The sequence below is a fragment of the Ischnura elegans genome, chromosome 7, assembly GCF_921293095.1.
Source record: "Ischnura elegans chromosome 7, ioIscEleg1.1, whole genome shotgun sequence".
Lineage (NCBI taxonomy): Eukaryota > Metazoa > Arthropoda > Insecta > Odonata > Coenagrionidae > Ischnura > Ischnura elegans.
In genome coordinates this window covers 80,436,530-80,462,172 of record NC_060252.1, presented here as the reverse complement: position 1 = coordinate 80,462,172, position 25,643 = coordinate 80,436,530, and the positions used below count along the sequence as shown (strand labels likewise).

The following is a 25,643-nucleotide window of genomic DNA, read 5'->3' as shown; positions in this document are numbered from 1 at the left end:
AAAATGTTTAGAGGTAATTTGTATTTCAATTCGTTAAAAAAAAACACTTTTGTGCAAAGTGGTAACCCCCAAATACTTAAATTTTACCTAGTGTGTGTTTTGACACAATGGGGGGGATATAACCCCCTTGGCCCCCGCCCGTAGATCCGCCTCTGACTCAGCAAGTGGCCTATGGCCTACATACTTGACTCCTTCGCAGGGGAAGGGGGCAGGGGCGCATTTTGTTCCACCATTAATTATGAATGTGTTCCCTAGTGACAAGAAGTTCACTAAACAATGAAAAAAGTCCAAATTGGTTGATTGTAAAATAAGTTTTACAAAATGTTGGAAGCTTAAGGAAAAAAATATTCAAATAGGGCCTCCAGTGTGGCCCTTGCGCTCAACTGCGAAACAAAATTTAATGCATGGTTCACTGCAGCAAAAGTTTACTCTGATGGCGATGCATCTACTACCTGAGGTCCAAATTATCTGAGTTAGTTGTATTTGCAATTTGATTAGTCATCTAGTACCTTTATGCTCAACAGGATTAAGAGGCAATTGTATATATTTTTTTAGTTTGAAAAAATATACATATTTGCCTCCTTTTGCCTTATATTTGCCTTCCGTTTTGTGGTGAAAATACATACTGAATTCATACTTGCCTCTTTTTATCTTAGTGTGGATCATGTACTGAACTGCATTTCATACGACAAGGATTGGAAGAATCATGGAAGCGATGATGAAATTTTTTAAAAATGTGAATTTAACTTGGATTTCAGTCCAAATTGGCTCTGGGAAACGGATTTGATAGTTTCTGAAGAAACAAATTTTGTGTACACTGTTGTCTGGAAAAGTAATTCATATTCTGAATTTTACGCCCATTTTATCCCTTTTGTGTTAATTAATATTAAATTTCAATCCTTTAATTAGTTTTTTCCAAAATGAGCCTGCGAATTACATGTGTTCGTCACTTAATGATCTAGTAGGTCATGAATTGGCATCATACTCATCACAAAGAGTCGAAATAATGGTATTTCCGTATTGATTCTATTTTCTTTGCGACTGTTACCTGTCCGAATTTGCACCTGATATATACAAAGAACTCTTTAAAATGGCCTTTAACATTTTAACTTGTAATAACGTAATATAATTTGTAAAATAGGAAAAATGGTGTCCTTTTACGGAACAATCACCAACTAAAATTGGCCTGAAAGTATTTACTGCGTAATTTACGTACTATCATATGGAAAAATATAAATGCATTTTAATTTTACGCAACAAACATTAAGTGAAAATGGTGTATAACTACTTACTTTGTAAGAAGGTACTTTAATCTAGAGAAAAATATGAAAGACGTTGAATTTAACAGAATAGCCACCGAGTGAAAATGTCCTGGGTTCATTTATATTGTAATGTATGTATTTTAATCCTGAAAAATAGGAAGCATGTTGTGATTGTAAGGAACAATAACCAAGTTAATATGACCTCTAAGCATTTACCTTGTGATTTACGTACTTTATATTGGTTACTTATGATGATCTTCACTCGGCAACTCAAGTATTCATACCCATTAACTATTGGTTACATCATTTGTATTGTAAGTTGTTAAAAAAGTGTGTCACTTCGTTTAAGAAATAAAAGCAAAGTTGAGTATTTCAAGTACGAGAAGATTTTTATTGAATGAAGAAGCTCACCAAATAACATCAAGTAACCAATACTTTAATCTAAAAATAGGTAATGCGTTGTGAATTTACGCAACAACCTCAAAGTGAACTTTGGCACGAAATGTTTGGGAGAAAAATATATCCACCGTGACCTCAGATCTTTTTTTTCGAGGGAAATCTGAGGTCACTGTTCTCGAAATCTTTGCGAGCCCGTCCTCTTGTTTCCAGCCGCTTTCTTCGCCCATCCATCACTCTTCTCTTCGAGGAACCTCGAATTCTCCGAACGCTCACAATTCCTCGCTTTTGTCCTTTTAAAAATTCCCTTCTCTTCCCTGCCCACTCACCTGGTTAGGTTAACTTCTTGGTCTCATCTCTGGAAATCTTCTTCTCGTATTGCATTCCTAAGCACTGGCATTTTCCATTTGGTTTCGGAATACCATGCAACTTATTAATGCTGAAAGGATTCTCAAAGGTATTGCCGAGAAAATCTAATTTTTTCGTATTTATGCGACCTATTCTTATTTTTTTTCTGACCTAATGATCTTCGAATGACCGGGTATGCATACTAAATGATTTTCAATCATACCGCATAACAAAGTCCAAGAAATCACACCTGAGACAACAAAATCTATCCAGAGGAACAAAGCGAATATGATCAATGTAGTAAGTAACGTAGCATGCATAATTAATTATATATATTTCCGATATTGTCATATGCCCAATGAGATGTATCATGTGCCATGTTACTCTTGTGTTTATGGGGTGGATTCATTTCAGATCGACGATGAGTACACTCAAGGGCGGATCTAGCATTTTTTCTGGGGGGCACAAGGGTTTGACAGGAAAATGATCTTTTTATGCTTATGATTATAAAACTACATGTAACAATTACTCCACGAAATATTCCCTTAATTTAAATATAAAATTTATTAACCTTTTGTCAGGCGCAATATTGGAATAGCTGAGTTCAGACGCAATGTGCCTGACTGGCACAGATGTGAAAAAAATATTATTAACTCTCAACATTGATCAGTGGTACACCTTTAAAGTTAAAGCCACCGTTATTTGGGTAGGTACTGGAACACTTACATGATGTCTTTCATGCTATGCATATTTCCCTTTACATGCCTTCATATGGCCCGGGACCTATCCAGCAAGGTGCGATTTAACGTACTCTTTAGGCTATTAAGTATTATTATTAAGATCGGTGTTTTTTTATTTTCTTACCTTATTTATATAATAATACTTTTGCCTCACTTTATTGTGCCATCATTTTGCTTAATAGTTCTGAGTAATCCGTCACTAGTCAGCCGACATTAATGCGAAAAATAGAAGGTTTCAAAGTTCGTGTAAAAGAAAAGCTACTACAAACGTCAAGGGCCTATGACGCCTAGGGGCACGAATGAAAAAGGAAAAAAACTTGCGCTAGGCCCGTCAGATCCGTTGCGCCCGACGGAAGAGTAATATGTGAGTACTCATAACTTTTATATTAAAATACAAATTTTTTAAATATTTGTAATAAAAATCTCGCCTATTTTTAAGCATCCGTGGGGTGGGCACGTACCCTCGTACCCCACCCCTAAATTCGCCTATGAGTACACGACATATGAAGGTGCTGTTGGCGGAAAAAATATATTTGTCGTATGTGGTCGGGTTTTTGTCCTTCCTCTTTTTGATTATCTTCTCCCTTTTAATGCGTCGTCATTTCTTTCCCCTTCTCCCTTGGAGACGGAATGTCACTAAGTAAAGGGGCCTCTCCCCCCCCCTCCGTTGTCGTCCCAAGGGGCACACATCCCTTCCCCAAAACCCACCCGGTCCCTCCTTTGCTATTTTCCATTACGTTTGACATCTCCTTTCCCCCCGCTCCTCTTACCCCGTGGGGACATCTCCCTTGCGCCTCCCTCGTGGAATATCTGGGATCCACCCTCCTCCTAAGTCTTCTTCATACTGCCTCCCCACACTTTTTTTTCTTCTTCTTCTAGTCCCTCCATTTATCGTAGGTACATGCTTCTATCGTGTTTTCGCTTCCTCCAGTCTCCTTTTTCTTCTTTATCTTTAAATGGAGGATGCTCGCTCTTTATTAGAAGCCTGAATATTAACAAAATCTATTCAAACCTAAGACTAAATCTTCTACTATGGCTAAAAGAGCGGATGTAAACTTTATCAACTATTCCGCTCATTGCACAATCATTCTAGGTTGTAGGATGCAATCTCTGGAATAATCTAACATATGAGGTCAAAAATATTAGGTATCTTGGATAGTAAAATTTTTCTTATACCTCTACATTTTTTAAATAAAGCAATCTATGCTTCGAAGAGTAATCATAATCTTCAAGCGTAAAATTTTATGCATTTATCTTATTATTGTAACCTAGGTAACAGAGGAAGAGATGAATTTTGAAACGAACGCCAGAATAGGGGAAAAGGATGGGTAAGACTTCTCATTTTAAAAATGTGAAAATATTCTATTAAATCGTAATTATTGCGGCAGCTACATATTTCGCCATTAAAATTTACAACACAAAAGAACAAATACCATAAATATTTGCTGAATAGACCTAAAAATGTATAAATTACTGATACTACTAAGAATAAAATATTCATTTATCAGAGTGCTTTCCTGGTTTTCAATAATTTTTTAAATTTCTAAATGTTCTCTTGAATCTAATTTGTGGCAGTTGTTGAATAATTTTAAAATATTTTTAAATTAGTCCTATGGTAGTTACATATTAAGTGTTATGCAAAATTACTTTTCTTATCTTTGTTATTTCGGTAAGCACTTAAATGTTCTTTCTTCCTTACTTTAAAATATAAAAAATATAAGGTTTTTGAAATCGTGTCAGGCAAATTTTTATAGTGTATTACTTACTGCCTCATTATAACTTATTGGTGTCCTGAAGAAAAATGTACATTTTTAAGATTTCTTTGATTTTTGGTTCTTACCATCATGTAACTTAAAGCTGTGGCTTACTTAAAGCATGTAACTTAAAGCTGAGGGATGGGCTGCATGGTTACATATGTGTAGTTACTATGGTGGAACTAATTTTAATATTTTGGAACATTTTAAATTACATGTTTTTATTTTTTTTAACTTTGTATGAAGGGACTCTTTCATTGTATTGTCCTGTTGGTTTATCGCTCGCAACGAGTAAGTTGATTTCAAGATTATATGTTTCAATTTATTTTATGCTTATATTTACTCTAAGATTTTTATACAGTAATTTTTTTTCTCTCTGAGCAATAAATAACTTTCTAAATCAAAAAAATCTGAAAACTTAACCCTTTCTAACACATAGCTTCTTCTGGGAGAAATTAAAATTTCAAGGTTTCTCATTTTAAAAATTCGAAAATATTCCATTAAATCGTAATTATTGCGGCAGCTACATATTTCGCCATTAAAATTTATAGCACAAAAGAACACATAGTATAAATATTTGCTGAATAGACCTAAAAATGAATACATGTTTGATGCTACTAAGAAGCAAAAAATATGAGGACCGGGGTTGAATAGTATACCCAGAGGGACCATTAGCCATAATTTTGACGTGTACTAATTATTTTAAAGCATTTTTTCGTTTATGCTAAAATTAACATATTGCTTCATTAAATATAACCTTTTACTCAATTTATCAATGCAACTGAGTATTTTTAAAATTACTTTACGATAAAAAATTTAAAATAAACAGCGGTCACGTCGCTCCTGGTTTGTAAAACCTGGCCTACCATAAGCAACTGGGTTCGGTGGGTATGCTGATTATTTCCATTTAAAATGTAATAAAGATTGTTTAATGTATAAATGTGCTCACTAAAGCATCCAAATGGCCGGGCGTAATATAATTCAGTGATTATCTGAATAAAACACGCGTTACCGTTATTGATAAAATAAAAATGATTAACCCGTCATTTTGACGGTATTGGCCTTTAATGGTAGACAGGAGGTATAAATCTATTTCAATTAGAAAAAAATGAAATAATATTATAACAGAAAGCATTACATAAAAACAGAATACGTACCATAAAATGACGGGTCGTGCCCTTCTACCCTCTATTCGTGCTTCTTCTAACCTTTGCTTCTTACTTACTTTAACTCATTTTGCTTTAACTCATAACTTACTATTATGTGATAAAGTGGGATCATTTTCCGCTAAACCACATGAAAAGTATGGTGATTGCATGATGTTATATTCCCATTCTAATTACACACGTTCATTTTTTTAACAAATTTTCACACCTCGTATTAGTTCACATCCATTGTTACTAAAGTCAGTGGAATTAACCAAAATGTCCCACACCAAAATGGTAACGCATCTAATAAGCGAATACGCTGAATAATGATAATCATGTAACACAAATTTAGTAGTGAATTTAATTCTCGACCACTTAGATAATGAAGCTATCTCAGATTCTTCTTTTTTAAATATGGTCAATATTATAGAATGTTAAATGAAAACTCAGAAGATGATACATTTTTGAAACGTTGGTGAAGAGTCTAAATTTCTATTTCATCGGCCATGTCTTTTAAAAATCATTACTTCAATTACATCGGGTGGAGGCTACTTTTCCAGGCATGGAGACATTGATTTATTACTTGTGGTGGTTGTGATATTACATTATCATAAAATTTTGAAGTACTAGTTTGGTACTATATATATGTTTGAATACCGACTTCAATGCAAGAAAATGTTTGGCTATTAATTTCTAGAAATTTTGCACTGAGGCTAACCTATAAATTGCTGATAACTTTGATATTTGAAACCATATTCTGGGATGTATTTATTTTCTCTATTATATCCATTTTCGCATGATTGCCTACCATTGAGAAACTTTCTTAAGTTTAATTAAAAATTATACCCTTCCCACTCTTTCCTTGGGATTCCGCATGAAGATAGTTCCCAAATAATGTAATATGATTTAATGCCCAAACGAATAGCTGTCACCTATTCGTTTACTCTCCTTAATTTGTTGACTCACAGACTCTGAAGTCTGTCAGCCAAAAAATTTGATATTCGAAAATATGTAACTTATTTATTTCGAAAATATGCGATTCAAAATGTGGTGTTGCCGAAGAATGATAATGATAAAATAGATCGATGGTGTAAGTAACGAGGAAGTGCTAAGAAGAGTGGGAGAAAAACGAAGTCTCTTAAAAACTTTAAGCATAAGACGGGACAACTTAAATGGCCACATTATGAGGCATTGTGGCCTGATGAGGAAAATCGTAGGGCAGGTGGAAGGGGAGAAGGCCAAGGGTCGGCTTCGAATGAGATACATAGAATAGGTCATAAAGGATTTAAAAGAGGTGAAATACCTCGCTGTGAAAAGGCTAGTAATGATAATAAAATGTCTTTATTCGTGCGAGGTTGATACTAGGAAGTCCCTCTTCCACCTAACTCCTCCATAGCGTCAATGCAAACATATTAAAAAATAATATACAAACGTTTACAATACAAATGTTGTACAGTATACAATATGTGTGAAATGTCAAAAACAATGACAACTGTATGTGAAAATGTTGTGGAAAAAATATTTCTGTTTGTGGGAAAAACATGAGGATAAGGGTGTAGTATCCTTCAGCGAAAAAAACCCACTGCAGGAAAGCGCCCACATAAGAAGGCTAGCGGATAGGAGAGAGGAATGGAGAGCTGCGTCAAACTGATCTTAGGATTGTTGACTAATGATGATGATGACGATGTTATTGTTACGTTAAACTAATAGAGAAACTTGTTACGCAATTTGAGGAGGAGTAAAAATGAGGAAATACGTTTTTGAATCCGAGTATTTGATCATTAATTGTTACCTTTATAGAGAGAAATAATATTGGTCGTGAAATGTGTATATAAATTTACGGATGAAAACAAAACTAAACTAAGGAACGACTAGCTTGCTTTTTATTTCTTTTTAAAAGATATTGATTTATTACGTGTGGTGGTTGTGATATTGCATTATCATAAAATTTTGAAGTACGAATTTGGGACTATATATTTGTTTGAATACCGACTTCAATGCAAGACAATATTTGGCTATTACTTTCTAGAAATTTTGCACTGAGGCTAACCTATATATTGCTGATAACTTTGATATTTGAAACAATTTTCTGGGATGTATTTATTTTCTCTATCATATCGATTTTCGCATGATTGTCTCAGCCCGCAAATGTGATTTCAATTTTTTTCCTGACTTATAGTAGTGCCTTGGGGGTGTCATAAACGTTTTCGCTTAAAATATTATGCATTCTAATGATTACAGCATTGGAAATACAAAAACAATGGTGAAAATCAAAAATATTTTTTGTGAAACACAAGACATGAAAGCTGAATAATGAAATAATGTTTTTACATTGTTATGATGTCAACGTTATCATAACAACTAAAGCTCAAATTAAAAAAAAACTTACAGCTATACTTTATTTAAGACAGAATATTATAATGGTAATGCTTATTGTTTGGTTTTGATTAGTCTTTTGGATATGCTCCAGTAAATTTACCATATTTGGGATAGTTTTAAGCCGAGAGTTGTATTTAGTATTATTTTCGAGTATATGGGAGTATGCTGCGCCATATGCTTTGCAGAGGACTCAAAATGGTTATGACGTCCTTTTAGGCCGCCCTTGAAATGTTTTCAGTAATTAGCTTGCCTCTCTAACTCCTCTAAGTTTCAATTTTTCCTTTGCGACTTCAAACTTGCCGAGAATGACAACACCTTTGATGGATCTCTTCTATTCAGGGATGAGGATGAAATATGAATAAGCTTCTTAGAAATTCATTTGGTGATATACTCTATTTGTGAGCATTCCTTATCCCGATGATTATGGCTTGTTCCAGTTGCTTTGATACATATTGATTTGAAAAGCGTTCATTTTCAAGTAAGAATTCCAGGTATTGTTACTAACTTCACGCGTTATAAACTTTCTGTAAAGTATAAACATGGTAAAATACGGACTTTTTAAACTTTATAGTGGAAAACAATGCGTACGTATTGAAAATTGAAAGGTAATAAAAGAAAAAAAAACTTTTCAAGTGTTCAATTTATTTGATACTACACTTGAAACACTTATAAAACCTAGAAAATATGTGTTTTTAGTCTCCTATTTGAACTTATGTTTTTCCGTTCCAGTCTCCTCTTCAGGTTTCCCTCATAAGCGGCTGTGCTTTTATACTGTGTTGTGCCTTTCACTTTTCAAGTTGATCACGAAAGAGTGGCTCTGGGAATAGGTACAATGGAGCGGACTCAATCCCTTTCCGGAAGAAATTCTATTCTTTTTCACTCTCCAGTCGTCCAAGAAGCTAGATTTTCTCCCTGAAAATAAAAAACACTCTCGTGGTCATTGCTAATTCTCGCAGCCTACGTGTCCTGCTTTGGGCTTTCATTGTGGTTAATATTAACTATCGGTAAATCTCGGATTAGTGTGGTGGGTAGTTTGCTAGCTTCCTACGCAGTCCTGTCAAATCCTGGCGGTGGCAGAGATTTTTCTTGGGCTGCCCGATCCCTGCTTGAGTGCCTTGAGGAGGGCATTTCTCAGGTGCAATACTCCGTCCGTCGGATGGGACGTTAAGCCGTGGTCCCCTTAGTGTCGCTCCTTTGGAGTACCGATGCCGGGTTTCTCTCTACCCTTCCTTCCATACCCTACCATCATGGCGCAAATGACCTCAGATATCGGTCACCTCTACCAAATACTATACACCATCTAGTTAGCGAAGAAATTTAGTATAACGTATAATAACGAATTTAGTTACTATTGTTGTATTATATCCTTATGGCCAGATATTTCCATAGATTATGCCAAATCTTAGCATCTAAGGAACCGTAATTATTGTCCTGATTTAAAGACGCTGTTCCGTCTGCTGGAGACTAGTAACTCTTGTGTGGTTGATGCAACAAGATTTTTGGCTGCTCGTTAAAATCCTCACAAATGCAGAAAACTGCATTTCAATAGCAAATGTGGCGTAATGAGACAGCCCTCTAATTTTTGTACCCTGCTGAGACAATGGAAAATGTTATTAGTGCTCATTTTGCTGAAAAAGTATTCACGTTTTGAGCGTAGATATACTTATAGAGTGAAAAGCTATTGTGTGTTGCGTGTTGCACTCCTTTCAAAGATGGCTTCGGTTCCATCATCAAAAACTAAATCATGAAAATAATTACATTATATTTAAATTTTTATGACGCTGGCCTGAAGACGCTGATGAGAATACGAGCGAAACACGTGTCTTAGAATAATTTTCGACTCGGTGCAACCCATTAGCAATGGCGGTAACCAGTTAATTCAATCTCGCCTTAGAATATCTTGTGATACTCACTCATTTTTTGAAATTATGAGGGCCTCAAGGTAGACCTTTTATTAAATAGCGGAATGTATGGTATAGTAAAGGGTTTGGATGAGTGAATCGATGTAATTCCGTGGGTAAGAAGCTGCAAAATATTTGACGTAGCTATATGCCACTGTAGCCAGCGTCTTCGGGCTGAGCTCAGGTTGGTAGAAGCGATACCTCCTCAGTACCGGAACATATGCCGTTATATTTGGCCTGAAATTCATGTTTTCTAGCTAATTAAATGTTATCAAACAACATTAGAGATTTATGTGTTTTTGTATGATGCTTTCATGTGTCGGGAAGGACTGAACAATTTGCAATTACGACATTTCACTCAGCAAAGCGCTAAAAAATTCAAACTTCGATGCATTGTACACAGTACTCCAGTAATGAGGAGGTTAAAATAATTTTTTCGGCGTTCAAATATCTCCATGCCATTTTTACGTTACAAAATAATTGTTCCTGTACGCCAATACAGCCACGCGTGCCAAACTGTCTCTGTTTTAAGGCTGTTGCCCTTAATCAACATCCTTTCTATCTTCCCTCCCTTCATCTATCTTTATTCCTTTTGTCTCTTTCTTTCCGGATGCAGTCTTTGGCTCCAGTGGGTACCACCTGTTGCATTCCTAATACTTTAGCGCAGCGTGTGCCAAGGAAGGATAATAAAAAAAGTGTTCCAAAGGCAGGAACGGTGAAGCAGTGAGAGAAAGAGAAAAAAGATTGGGGAATAAAAAGAAAATATATACCTTTAGGTCCTCACGTAAAAACACGGAAGGTGTACCCAATGAATGGAAAACAACTGGCGTAGCCAGGCCTTTCCTTTCCTTTATGCCATATTGATCGATACCTTGCGGTTACCTCGGTCTCCGCTTCGGGAAAAAGGCACGGGTTCCTTTTTTTATTTTTGAAAAAAAAGAGGTATTCTTCTTGGAAGACGGAGGGAACAGACGTTTTTTTTTTACTTTTAATGGTTTACGATGGCCACTGGTGTTGGGTAGGGTCTCATGCAGATATTGCCGTCGGGCGGGAATTTATGGCACCATAAAAAAGTATATCTCATTCTAAAGATTTCGGTGGCACAAAACATATTTCCAAGGGGCTTAAGTTATTAGTTATCCCTACTGACCGCAACTGTGTGCTTACGCTTGTAACAAGAAGGATTTTCGTATCGTCTTTGGATGAGGAAGAACCTCGCGCGGGGAAATTCTCCCTAATTTATCCATGCGTTTAAATCTTTTGCACCCATCTCCATTTTCCCTTCTTTTCATTTTAATTATTGTGGGTATATGAGAATTTGGAAACCGTCTTTTCTGGTCGAAATACGACGAATTTTGTAAAAACGTATATACTAATGCAAAAACGTTATTCACTGTAAATGAAATTTTGCCTTGACTGAATATCATTTCAAAAACGCTAGTGTCGTATGTTGGATCTGGGTTCCGGAAAGGTCAAATAATCTAACATTCATTCTCCAATTTTGATTTGTAAGCAGTTTTCCACAAATCACTCACTTAGAACAAGAAATGTTTTGCGTTAGATTTGCTTAGAGAGTCCAGTTTGTCTTCCTGAGTATTTTAATTCCTGGAAAATTAGTGTCCAAAGATATCTCCGAGAATTTTAACCCGGTATCCCTCGATCTATATCCAAAAAGAGATTTCTAAGTCATCGAGTTCACATTTCTAACTTATAGCAATTAAATTCTTCACTTAAATTAATGCCCACGAGCTTTTTATTGCCTTGCTTGCGGGGTGGTGAAAGATCACAATGTTATTAAAACAGCGCTGCGTACCAAGCATAACATTAGAGTGTGTTATCAGGGCAGAGTAAACAATTTTGTTCCGAGAGAATTACAAATTTTGAACGAAAGTGAATACTATGTTACTCAAGAACTACTTATTGCAACAGCAATCTTTCAAGCGTATTAACATGACGTTTCTAGGATACTTATTTTCGTTTCGAGTGATATGGCGTTTGGGAAATCTCCAAGGTAAGGCTTGTCACTTTCTCTTCGAGTAAAAATGATGCCGAAAAATCATTCTGGCGGGATTTAATGTGGACTAGAAACAGGATTTATTTCAATCCTAATCGAAATAAAATAAAATTGTTCAGTGGTGAAGGCAGATTATCGCGCTTCTAGAACCGAGGAAGCAAATTAAAGGGCTGAAAATAAAGTTTGTTGTGAAAACTTTTACAATGGAATAACGCCTCAAGCTTCAATCCAATTTTCAAAGTGCAGAGTAACTGAATTATACATAAATTATTTACGCTGGATACCCGTAGTTTACAGGGCGACCGTCGGAGATTGAAAGAACATATGCTGTCACCTATTATATTTTGATTTATCATATCGGTTGAGCTTGACTAGAAAGAGCAATTATAAAACTTAGAGACAGACCAAATAATAGCTGATGGAAAAGTGCTTATGAAACATTAGGAACGCAGCGTATTACTGAAATGCTCAACGAACTAGAATAGAATACCTTGGAAATTAAGAGGAAAAGAAGCAGGCTAAGTGAAATGAATGGGTCTGTAGGTGAGGAAAGAACGTGGGAAGAACTAAGGAAGGGAATACAAAATCAAACTTTTTTGGGAAAACATTATCACAAGTTAAAATGGAAGTGCCGGTCTCAAATAATTGATATAAAAAACTTTTCTATGGATAAATGGGGCCATTATAGAATGGATCGATTTACCTGAAAAAATGTAAGATCTTTTGCCAAAAAATAATGCTAGTCAGAAAATTTAAAGGTAGCAGTAAAGAAGAAAGGTATCATGTGCCTCTCATATGTTTTGATTGGATTTTATTGTTTCAACCTGGAAATCCTTAGCCGATTTTATAAGAAAAGTGAAACAACGTTAGATTAGCTGGTCCACCTTGGTTGCTAACCTGCTTCTAACTGTGAACTTGTAACACCTTTAAATAACCTGGAATACATATGTAATATTAAATTACCCTATTTAAGTTTCAAAATTTCCATAATAATTTCAGTGCCATTTTATTGTTACTGAATCTTTTCATAAACTTAAATTTCAAATGAAGTATACATTTTATGCCTTCAATATGCCTTTTTGTAGTGCAAAAGGAACCTTCTGACAAACCTCATGGCTTAGAGGGACCAAGATGTATATGCAAATAAAGGCAGTTATTGTTTTTGATTTCACCCACTTTTTACCATTGCCATAATAGTAATAATAATATTCGACGAGGTGTGGCGGCATCGTGTCTGGATATAGCTGATCACTCTCCACCGATGCCTTTAAATTTCGATTCCCTGCTTACATTTACGATTCGGTTTTCGCTTGGAGTCTCGTCCGTATGATGAAAGAGATAAAGCTTAGTTGGCAGGGCCTGAGTCGGATAAGACGAAGGGAATATAATGTGTGGGAGCCGACTGCGGTATCAACAAACATTTACTCGTGTGTCATTTTCTGCTGGGTAGCTGCGTCGTAATTAAAAGGAGTGGAAACGAGGTCTGAATTTCAGCTTTGATAATGCCTGCATGTGTGTTGGAAGGCTCCAAAAGAGAGATAGGGGAGGTCACGGAGACGACCAAATTAAGGGCATATGGATGCAAAAGTGTCTCTTCGCATGTGACCTTCAGTTGGGGAAAACCTTGAAAGCCGCTATTACTCCAGATACCGTAACGGAAGGCGTAATCAAAGCGAGGCCTGAATGCGAGGCGTCGGCATTGGGAGTGGATTAGGACGTCCTTTGATGTGCTCCCTAGCGTTAACGCGTTATAGATGAGGGAGCCAAAAATTAGCGAGTCTGGAGGTGGTCGATGAACAATATACCGTACACATAAGGGGTATTCGCAAGTTAGCCGAAGTTTTAGTACTTTTATCCCCTAGGGTATTTCGTCCATGAATCAGTCTACGACCAAATGCCTGTGAGTGATCCCGCTTAGAATATTATTTCCATGATTCCATTAATTTCTTCTCGCAATATTTTGTTCATGTACTATTCATTTATAGCTTTATTTAGGCATTATTTATTTTTTGCATTATTTATTTCCCGCCAAATATTATATAATGCGTGAAAGACGTCATCAGCTAATTTGAGATTTTTTAAAACAAAATTATTTGAATTTTTATTGTAAAATAAAAACTTTTTGGGATCCCAAAGGACTCAATCGGTAAATTGACTTGGATGTAGTGATTATACAACGAGAATAGGCGGAATAGCAAATAGTATTGAGTTATCTTCAAGCAAGTTCTAATGAGTACCTTTTTATTCACAACTAGGCGATATTTTCTGTTGTTACACTAATTATTTCCGCAAATAATATCTCTTAATTTCTATCGCTCAAGTTTTGTTATCTCTTCCATATATCTTCAATTAAACGTATCACGTGTTAGATGAGAGAACCAAAAATTAGTGAGTCTGGTGTTGGTCGAGGAAAAATATATCGTGAACGTGAGGGGAATTTGCAAGTTATCTGCCATTTGAGGATTTAAATCCTCTTGGGTATTTCGATCATGAATCAGTCTATGATGAAATGTTTCTATGCGACCCCGCATAGAATATTATTTCCATGAATCATTTCCTTTCTTCCCGCACTATTTTATCATCTGATTCCTGAAAGGCGTTTTAAGCTCATGTGAGAATTTAGAAAACAAAATTATTGAATTTTTATTTTAAAATAAAAACTCTTTCCCGAAAGACTGAATCGGTAAATTTACTTGGCTGTACTGATTACTCTACAAGGATAGGCGGAATAGCAAATAACTTTCAATTTGACTCGCCAAGTTCCGATTAGAACTCTTTCCTAACTTTGTGATAATTTCTGTAGTTACACTTACTTATTTCCGCAAAAAAATACTTTAAAAAATTTATCGCCCAAGTTTCTGTATTTTTCATGTATGTATTATCAGTTAAAAAATATACATCATAGGCGAGAGAGACAAATATTATTGAGTCGGGGGTGGTCCAGGAATAATATATCTGTATGTAAGGGGAATTTGCCAGATTACCGACTTTTGAGTACTCTTATCCTCTTGGATATTTCGACTATGAGTCAGTCTATGACCAAAGGTCTCTATGTGATCCCGCATAGAATATTTTTTTCTATGAATCATTTACTTTCTTCCATCAGTATTTTATCATCTGATTCTTGAAAGGCGTTTTCATCTCATTTGAGATTTTGAATAAACATAATTACTTCATTTTTTAAGGCAAAAACATTTTGGGAACCCAGAGGACCTAACCGGCAAATTAGCCTGGCTGTTACGAAGACTCAACAATGATAAGCAGCAGTGGCGTAACTATGTAGGAAATGGGGATAGATCCCTCCCAAAACCTCAAAGAAATAAAAAATTATTTAAAACTATTGTCTAGTTTTAAATAAATTTTTTATATTTTTTTAATTTAATAGTCCAAAAATGATTTAAGGTGAATATCCAGGCATGTCATTTTTCAAAAATTTTCCCGGACCCCCCAAAATGGCACCCCACCAATTTTCCTTGGTTGCCAACCCAGGCCATTCTATCCCCCCAAACCATATTCCTAGTTTCGTCATTGATAAGCGAAATGGCTAATAATTGGGATGCGTTAAAGCTCCAAGAAGTACCTTTTTGCTACCCTTAACTATATGATATTTTTATTTTGTTACCCTTTATTCTTTCCGCAAAAATACGTCGTAATTTCTGCCGCTCGAGTTCAGTTTTATTTTCATAAATTTTTAGGTGAAAAAATAATCCCTCCACTCTCAATGGTAGTCATAATGAATTTGTATGACCCTACGATCTGACTGCTTATGGTTCTTAAATATGTCCTTCAGTGTTTAAACAATCACTAGTTCAATTTAACGTGTCTTAAATTCTCGAACCATATTTTGCTTCTATAGATTAATGTAACGGTTGTGTCGTTTCGTCGAAATTTTAAGAATGTTTAATTTCCGCGCTTTAAAATCAAAATCTCCGAGATGAAATCACCTCAGTGGAATGGAATTCTTATTTGGACTACTAAATTCACGGTTACGCATTCTGCGGACCATGTTCTCTAGATCAATTAATTATTTTCTTTCCTGAGCGTAGATGGCTTCGCAAGAAAAGCGTTCGGGCTTATAGTCGTCAAAGAGGCACAAGAATTGAGGTCACGCGCTATCAGAGTGTCGGTGGGGGTGAGTAGACTCTAATTTACCGCTGATCAATTACGGACATTTCCCAAGCGTTACGTAATACGACTACCGTCATCCGAGTTGATGTGCTTAGGAGCCAAAAGATACTGAAGAATCAAAATTCCCCATTATTATACCATTTTGATCCTGGAATTTTATTGCTACGCGCTTTTTCTTAACTTGCTCCGTCTTTTTATCTGTTTAAACGATGGAATCTTGCATTGCATTTGCATTTTGGCTTCGGTGGCTGCGGGTAAAGTCCTCGCCTGCCAAACAGAAGGTCGCAGGCTCGAATCCCGCCTAGATAAGTTACCCCTATCCAGGGCATGGTTGTTTGTGTAAGTTTTAAGCATGTTAATAATGTCAAAGGCAGTATAGAGCTGTTTTCGGCTGTATGGAAATTAAATAAAACCACTTTCCGTAGTCGGATTGGCTCAAAAGTTTTCACAATTGTCTTCTTCTAATGATAACACAATATTAAGTAATCATACTCTTGCACTTTTTTCCAATGTGCTCTTACTAATTAGAAAAATTTATCCAATCAATATTCACTTGACAGAATATTCTGCGCTCGTTTCTAATAATTATAAACAGCATCCACTCTTTATGTTCCGAGTGACGAAACGCTAGTTTTTTTTTTTAACTTAACAGTGAATTTCAAGATGATCTTGGAAAAAAGAGTATTTTTTATAAATATTTATATTTTAATTTGCGAATGTAATGTAGCATATTACTAAACCCATTGGTCGTATTGTGTCTTATTTTTCCACTTGTGGTATTACCTCATATCTTATTCTATTATTTTTAAGTTTTCTGAATATTTAGAGTGGACCCTTCTAAAACCTTTCCAGTATCTAAAGTGCAAAAAAAAAACATGCTCGTAGAAATGCTGAAGCGTAGTAGTTGTATTTGAAATGAAGGCAATGTTGATATGGGTTATATATGCGCAATCTGAAATTTTCTAAGTGAAAGTGACTGACGAAGTTAAACATAAGTGAGACGTAACAAAAATTCAGCGAGTGCATAGCACTCTTTCCTGCCGTGAATCAATCGAGAAAGTGTCATGCTCTTGGAAATTCAATATTCTGATACTCTTGGTGAGCTTCAGTTGACTGTCAAAAAACTTTCCGTTCCCTTGTATAATATAATTCCCACAAATTGCATTCGGAAATAGAAATTTTCTCGAACCTCTGATGGCAATGCTGGTTTAGGTGTAAAAAAGATATTGGTTGAAAATAGAATTTATATCTCGACTAGACAAGAAAATGGTCTGAAGGTTATCTCTATTACATCGGAAATAAAACGGTGGAAGGTCTTAGCACAGCCTTTGTCCTCGCTCGCTGTGGTCCGCCCATACTGCTAGTAAAATCATGAGATCAAAAATATGTCCTTTGGATTGTCCATAATCTGTACACCATTATTTTCATGAACTCCACAGCAAATAATTGCCATTGAAGCAACACTTTTTTTTAAGAATGTGTGAAATGTAATTTTTGAACTGTCGAGTAATCTCCTCTAATAAGTTACACGCCGAGATCTCGTGGTTGTAGTTGCCAGTGAAAAATAAGATTATAACCGTACGGTCTTCTAAAGTGGCCTCACATTTGAATGTAACGTGTTCCCAGAATTCATAAGCATCTGCACGAACGCGAATTGCCACAAGATTAACTTGACGATGACTTCGGTTCGTGAGCAAGTCTTAGCTAAAAAAAGCAAAGTTGCCTTCTTTAAAAGAAAAATGACGCTTGCTTGGGAGAAGAGACGCGTGGTCTTGTGGGTGAAAAAGAAATGTGAAAGAGAAAGGTTAGTGAGGCAGAGCGTGGAATGCGATGGTGTTAGTCTGTGAGAGTTCGGAGACAAAATAGAAGTTTGAAGAGCGAGGGGCCCTGGATGTCGGGGAATAAATGTACACTGGAATGCTGCCATGACCCAAGAATATATTTAGCCTTAGCTGCACAGCTGAGTGGTAGCCGTTCCATTTCTCCCTTCAAAACTCTCTCGCGCCAAGTTCCTATCCTTCCATTCAGAGGATGTCAAATCGATAGAAAACTTGCTGTTTCACTTCTGTTGACTTTTGGTTCAAAAGGCAAACTTTTGATTTCTTGCTTAAGTGTAGTGATAATAAACATCCAGTACCGTTAGAGTACTTGTCAAACAGCACTTAAGGAACTGAAATGTAAACAATATTTATAGCGATTACTATATATTGGGGGACTGGTTAAAACATTCATTGGCAAGATTCGAGTGTATGTTTTATAATTATCACATAATGCTATCATTGAAGAAGAAAAATTTGAAAGGGTATTTCCTTACAATGTCATATTGTGTGAAGGCGTTTTGACGAATCAAATGATGAGAGTATATTGTTATCTCTATAAATATAACATGGACATCGAATTTTTAAAGCAAAATCTTGTTTCAGATTATGCGAAAATTCCGTGCACTTTTTAGTTACACTGCCTGGTTCCTATCTGTCCATTCAAATGACATCAATACGATATGAAACTTGTTTTTTCACTTCTGTTGTCTTTTTGTTCAAAAGGCAAAATGTTGACTTCTTGCATAAAAGTAGGGATCATAAGGATCCAGCAGCTTAAGATTACTAGGCAATAATTACTTCAAGTATTGATATTCAAACAATAATTATAGAAATATGCATATATTGGAGGATGGTGACTACATAATGCATTAGCATGATACGAGTGCATAGTAAATCCATTCGGTCGTAGTGAAGAGTTCTCGGGATTACCACCGGGTCTGGAACTGCATAACTGCCGACGTTTCGATGACCGACTCGGCCATCGTCTTCAGGGATTCTTACTGCCTCATTAGTACATCTGTCCATAATAACGAACATAGACCTCAAAAGTGACGGTACAAAAGATAGCGAAACGTTTTGGCTTAAGCTTTCATAAGACCACATGTTAATTAAAATAGCAAAAATATGAATAATACCAACGAGAAGAAAAAATGTCTTGGTGAAAGGGTTATTAATTATCATAAAATGCTGTCATTGAAGTAGGATAAATGGAAAGGATATTCTATTGCGATACAATATTGTATGAAGGCGTTTTAATGAATGAAATTATGGGAGTAAATTATTATTATGAAATGGGCATCGAATTTTAATCCAATGAAAAACTTCATACTTTTTTGAGTTTCTGCCAAGTTTAATACTGCTCGAGAGAAGGTATGACTAACGAAAATCCCAATGCAGGTCCTTACAGAGATGTTCATGAATTTCAAATTTACTGATAAGTTTTCCCTTCGTTTTTTACACCTCTTTCGTAAATTGAATTATCTGTTGAGCTAGTCCTTCTAACTCGATGATATATTACGTTCGGATATTGACGGTTTAGTCTCGACATCGTTCTCCACCATTGAAAGCGCTGGAAATAAGATTAATGATTCGAGAAGTAGAAGAACATTGGGAAATCAAGTGAAAAGGAAATCGTGGTCTCTGTTATGCAAGAGAAAAACAAATGGAAACCTCTTTAATGCATTTCTTTTACACGAGAATAAGGTGTAGGAATCCATAAGAATAATTCTTTAGCAATTAATAGATAATCATAAAATATTTTACTTTTTTACTGGTCACGTTATCCTGTTGAATGGATATGTGCTTAAAATTCCTTGAAAAACCTAACTCTATAGAATATCATGTGATATTATGAGTTTTTGAGGATTTCGTTTTTACATCTCTCCATTTAGTGATGAAATTCCCATTTAATATTGTTTCATTTTATTATTATTATTTACTTAAATTTGCTGTTTTGTTTTCAAATCAAATCAAGTTTTGCGGTTATGTATGATCAACATATTATTTAGAATTTTTCAGAGCTTTTTTTGGTTTTTTGGTTTTTATTTTATTTTTCTAATTAGTTCGTGTTCTCGTATTAATTTTTATTGAAGTTTATTGAAGCATTGTCGTTTAAGAATCATTGTGACGTTTACTCCACCCCTTAGGTATGCAGTAGCATTAGGATGTCTACCTGAAGTTTGAAAATTAGTTTTTTAAGTACAAATGTCCTTTAAGATGTATATTTTCCTAATTTTTAGTCAATCGGATTTCTTATTGTGAGCGTAACAACCCAATCCTTGTGTTTCTAATACTCAATACTCCGTTGATGCATCGGATAGCCAAATGGTGTAAAATACGATATGTAGGTAACAAGCACTAATGTTATCCGTAAATCTAAGCACGATTTTCATCTTAATTTATAGAATAATTTGCGTGTGCGTGGAATTTTATATCACACCCTATTTTTCTCTTAAACTTGGTCACATTAAATATATAATTCTTTGCACCTGGAAACCGGAGAATCGTGAATTGAAATATAGTGTTTCAGTTAGTGATTAATGCTCAGTATAATTTCGTCCAATATATGTCCGTTATTATATTTAGAAAAGCATCAAGCTATTACGTCTTAGGTCAGATGAATCAGTTGAGATGAGCGAGGGCAATGAAGTGATATTTCTTATTGTATTATCGTCAGCATTGTTCCTTTAATGACATCAACTGCTGTTGATTTCCTGCAGCCTTGGGCCATTCCAGTCTTCATAAATTATTCCATGAAGTAAATATTAGTGCTCTGACTGAGCCTTCATATTTGCGTAACACATATCTGTTATTAGGAATGCAAATATATGCCAGACTCGTGCAAGATAATTATGATATGATTCATGAAAAGGATTCAAATTTTATTTTCGTTAAACATCTCAATTGATAGATTACGGATAAAACATACGCTTAAAAGGACGTAATAGCTTTTTCTTAGTGCTCCAGAACACAAGAGAAACTTTCTCCGAGTATGTTTTGATGTTTTTGCGAGTCGACCGCTAAGCACCTCCATCAGGTTCGAAATTTTCATTTAAGGTTTCCGTAAAAATATCATCGTGCTCCCGAAAACATCTCCACTGTCGGCAATAAAACCGAGGAGAACTTCTTTCGCTCATCTCTTCACGGGTCCTTCGCCGCACGGACGTAAACCACCGTAAAACACTCCCATTCGGGTCCCTCTTGGTGCTCAAATGGTGCTTTTTGGTGTACACCGCGGCGTGTGTGGCCGTTTGAAGTGCAGGGAAGCCAGTGACTGTGTGTATAGGGGGTGGGTGGACGACTGAGGGATGGAGGGTGGGGGCGCATGGCGAGGGGCCACTTCCTGCCGGACAGAAATAGCTGCGGCCACGAAGCGAAAATGCCGCCAACTCCCCCTCTCTTTTCCCTAACTTCACTCCTTCCGACGTCCACTCTACGCGCGCGGCGCGCAGCCTGTGCTTCCTCCATCACTGCACACCGGCGATGTTTAGCGTCGTGGTAGCCCAAAGGATTCCCTGCTTGTGGATAATTCTTTCCTCAAGTATTCCATATCGAAATATTCACTTGTTGTACTAATCGCAGTAACGATACTTGGTTCTACTCCACTCGAATTGGTAAACTCATCGCATATTATAGCTGTTGATTTCATGGTTAACTTTGTGAAACTTTTCCATTGTGGAAAATAGAAGAATAGTTTAGTTAGGTCCACGTATATATAAAGAGGAACTAGAATAATTCGATCATCAAGGGGCCAATTAAAAACTTCGAACTATCCAAAAATTCTAATTAAACAATTCCTTAATTAATAAGTCCTAAACAATAAATTGCATATTTCCAATCAAAATTCATTATTAAATTGACTCTCTAGAAGTATAAATACTTTGATTTCCGCCTACTAACAAGATTAAAGTAACCTCAAACAGGTATATTTATTTTAAAAAATTACGAAGTAAAGTACTTACAGTATAATTTTTATTCTACCCTTAAAATGTCCTCAGCAACATCTGAACGGCTATGCAGTACCAACTTAACTCGTAATCGTGTACGTTAAGACAAGTTATCATAGTATAATACACGGAAATAGAATCATGATAACCAAAGAGATTTAAAAAATTGAATACGTAGGTACTTCATTGGCTAACAGAATAAAAAAATATACAGAAAGCTCCCGGGATGGCAACCATAAAAAAAAACGTACTGTTTTCCAAAAAAGGATGATATTTTTGCCTGTTTCCTCAAATTAAGTTTCTCGGCTGTTACAAAGGATTCTGGCATATTCAAAGATTTGAAGTACTCCACGCTGACATCCGCTTGGTAGCGTTGGAAAAGCATATTTTCCGATGGATTCAAAGTTATTTTGAGTCGTAGAATATAATTTACACCTTAATTCGACACACCAAAAATTCGAATTATTCAAAATAAAATTCGAATTATCCACGATTTTTTTAGCATTGTTTGAATACAAAATGCTAACCTTTATTTCAGTATTTCTTTGCGTACAATCTTTTCGATCAACCTTTCGGTTGACTTTATGAGTAAGTGATGTTAATTTATGTGATTTAGTCTACACTATTACCGTTAGACGCGGCAAATCCTTACCTGTCCCACATGCTTCTGTACGACGTTTCAGTCATGAATAAATTGTTATTTATTTTGTCTATGTTGAACTGCAATCAGATACGGAGCCATTGAATGAACGGAGTCAGAGGATTGCTGGAACACATTACCGTCTACTATTTTGCGTGGCTGAATTTCCATTGCCATACGATGTTTAAAGTAGAGCGTAGAGGTGCTCCAGCTGCACGATCCTGTCAAATTCCTCCTTACTCAGAGAGGAGGCATGCTGAATGAAAGGGAATGTCTAAGTGCGCGTCGCGCTCTCTTTACTCGACCGTTCTTTACATACCGTGGTGTGGTTGTAGGTTCTTGGCAGTGAGCAAAAGCTTAACTCAATTTCCATTAATGATTCTCAAGTTGTATGCGGAATACACCATTAGGGTTTCAGTTAGTTCAGTATCAAATAAGTATATTTTATACTTTGTGAATTGCGTTTTCAATAATCGAGTAAAAGGATTCGGATTATTTGGTACGATTATTTTTTTACGAAATGCAACTTTTAATTTTAATTTTCTCCTTAGAATGAAAGACAAATCTTTACTTTCGCTGTACTCGCTACTCTTCAGTGATCGACGAGTCCCGATACTTATTCTCAGTATTTTTACCAACACTTTTTATGACTGTATTAGCCCTATTGCGACTTAGGGGTAATCTTTACGAAAGAAATCTCTAATGGTTTTCTTTAAATTCATCTTATCTCTATTCATCTCTTGCATATCTATGAACTATTTACGCTCCTTTTATTCGAAAATTATTACTGTATTCCTCTTTGAAAATATAATTAACAAAATGCTCTCATGCTGGGGGTGCGTAACATTTTGACTTAATTAATTTGCTGGAACTATCATTATTTCGGTTATTTTTACTCGAGTTGTGATCCATTTTTTATGGAACTTTTGGAGTAGTGAATTAGCTCGTGATGCATCCTAAATTCAATGATGAAACACCTAAGTAAATATCTACCAATTTTGCTTTAGAAATCATTTTTTGGAAACTTGGTTGATCTCAAAGGACTCAAAATTTCTTTCAAATGATATCATCGTGAGTTTACTTACTTTACAAATGTGAGTTGTTTCTTGTTCCTTTGAGTCCATGTGCCGTTGTATTATATACTTATAAATAAAATGCGAGGATTCGATATTTTTAAATCTAACGGGCATATGAAGTGTCTTTTTCTATAGCATTCCTTAACTTGCATCTAGACCTTATATCTCTCTTAACCTTCTTCGCATGCTGTAGTAAGGACTTAGAAAGATTAGGTTTACTTTGCAAAAGGGAATTACTGACTGCATCCAAGGTGTGTATTTTTACCCCGCTAACCAGAATGAACTTTGTGCATTGAAGTGGGTGGAAAAGAAACCAGACACAGCCGAAGAACACCGTTACTAATTCTAGAGCGTGTACCCGTCGCTTTGACACCAAGGAACTGGCAAGAAGGAGGTGCATTGGATAAAACTGTATAGGAGATTACAAAGTATGGTATCGGAGGTATAAAAAAGTATATCCAGTCGGTTTATTCAGCTGCTCTGTGCCTCATTTTCATTTTACACTGGAGACGCCCATTATCTAATAATCATCAAATCATCCGCGACCATTGATTAAAGTTTTTAACTACAGTGATCATTTTCATGAAGTGATATAAATATATTTCAAATGGATCATGTACGAAGCTTAAGAAACTGTAGCTATCTTAAGTATGCTTGTGTGTAATATGAATGCTTAGTTGTAGAAATGTGCCTAATTTATATATATGATAAGGGAATACACTTATTCAGAACATATTCAATGTAAAATTTATTTTGGCTTTCTATGCAAAATAAATATATGATCACATACATCCTCGCAGTCTAGGTAGCTATTTTTTGAATAGAGAGAGCGTTGATGATACCTTAATTATTCCCTATCGCGCATTATGGTATTCTTTTCTATTGTGATTATTTTCTATTTGGTATTTGCCAGGTACTTAGGTTTAAGAAAATTTGAAAAATGTTAAAAGCCCTCCTTGGTTATCGATATTTTCATCAATTTCATTGACTGATTTACATTAGCTCACGCTAAAAATAGCTGGGCTTAGCATAGTTAACTTTGAATAAGCGAGTGATTATTTTAGTGAATTGCCATAACGTTTTCAAGATTTTTTCGGGTCGTATATTTTCACTTTTTTTCTGCAGAAATTGCTCTTTTATTGAGCCGATGCAAATTTTGTGGTGGGCATCCATATGCGATCTTTCAAGCTATTCTTTTGTGCAGGAAACAATCGCAAGTGCACGTCTTCTATCTAATCACAAATTCCTCGCGAGCCATTTCAAGTTCAAAGCGAAAAGCTTTAAATCAAAATCAGTACCATCAAGTGTCCAACTGAGGAATGAAAAGCAAATAAAAACTAGGCCGTTAAATGCATTTCCTAGCATGCCTAGAGCCAACAATATTTGTTTATGCATTCTTCTTCCCTCTGGTTCTCACCTCTCTTTCATTGCATGCATACGTGCCCATATTTCAAACCGTAAACCAAACCCTTTTCCTACCCAGTCAATTTTTTCGCTTCCAAACTCCTATGATTCCATTAGAATTATGTATTTTGTGTTTCGTCCCTATTTGTTCTAATTTTAGCAACGAACATTTGATTTTATAAGTAAGCTACGTTTTTTCTAGATAGCACTTGTTTTGCCTCTAGCATTCCTTGTATTTCTTATCGACACAACATTCTCATTTCACCATTTAGGCGAGAGCAAAATGATAAAATCAACGTTTAAATAAATATTAGTCAATCAAAAGAATTCAATGGAAAGGACTTGCTATTACATTTTAGTCGTTTAGCACGTTAAAAATTCATGATGAATGTGTATATCCCGCTAATTTAGTGAATATTGGTTGACGAATAAATTGGTAGTTTGATTTTTTGCTCTTTCATTTGAGCGGTAAAAAGGGCTTATAGTAACGATTTCGTCTTATAATTGCATAAAAAGCTTATTATGTAGGAATGGTTTTTGTTTTCCAGATTTTACCTAATTTTTCGTTTAACTTTACCGGAATCGTCTACTCATACACTTGATCCCGTCGTTCCATAAAAATTGTTTCATGCTGTCACATTTTGCGTCCTTTTCAATTTCCGTCTCATATGTGTGTTTCACGTATA

At 35.6% G+C, this 25,643-nt stretch overlaps 1 protein-coding gene across 1 annotated transcript in view; it reads left to right on the top strand.

Annotated features, from left to right (window-relative positions):
* The window catches only part of LOC124162260 (delta-sarcoglycan-like), a 391,441-nt gene that overhangs the window by 278,205 nt on the left and 87,593 nt on the right, over positions 1-25,643 (top strand). The gene's annotated exons all lie outside the window — the stretch shown is intronic.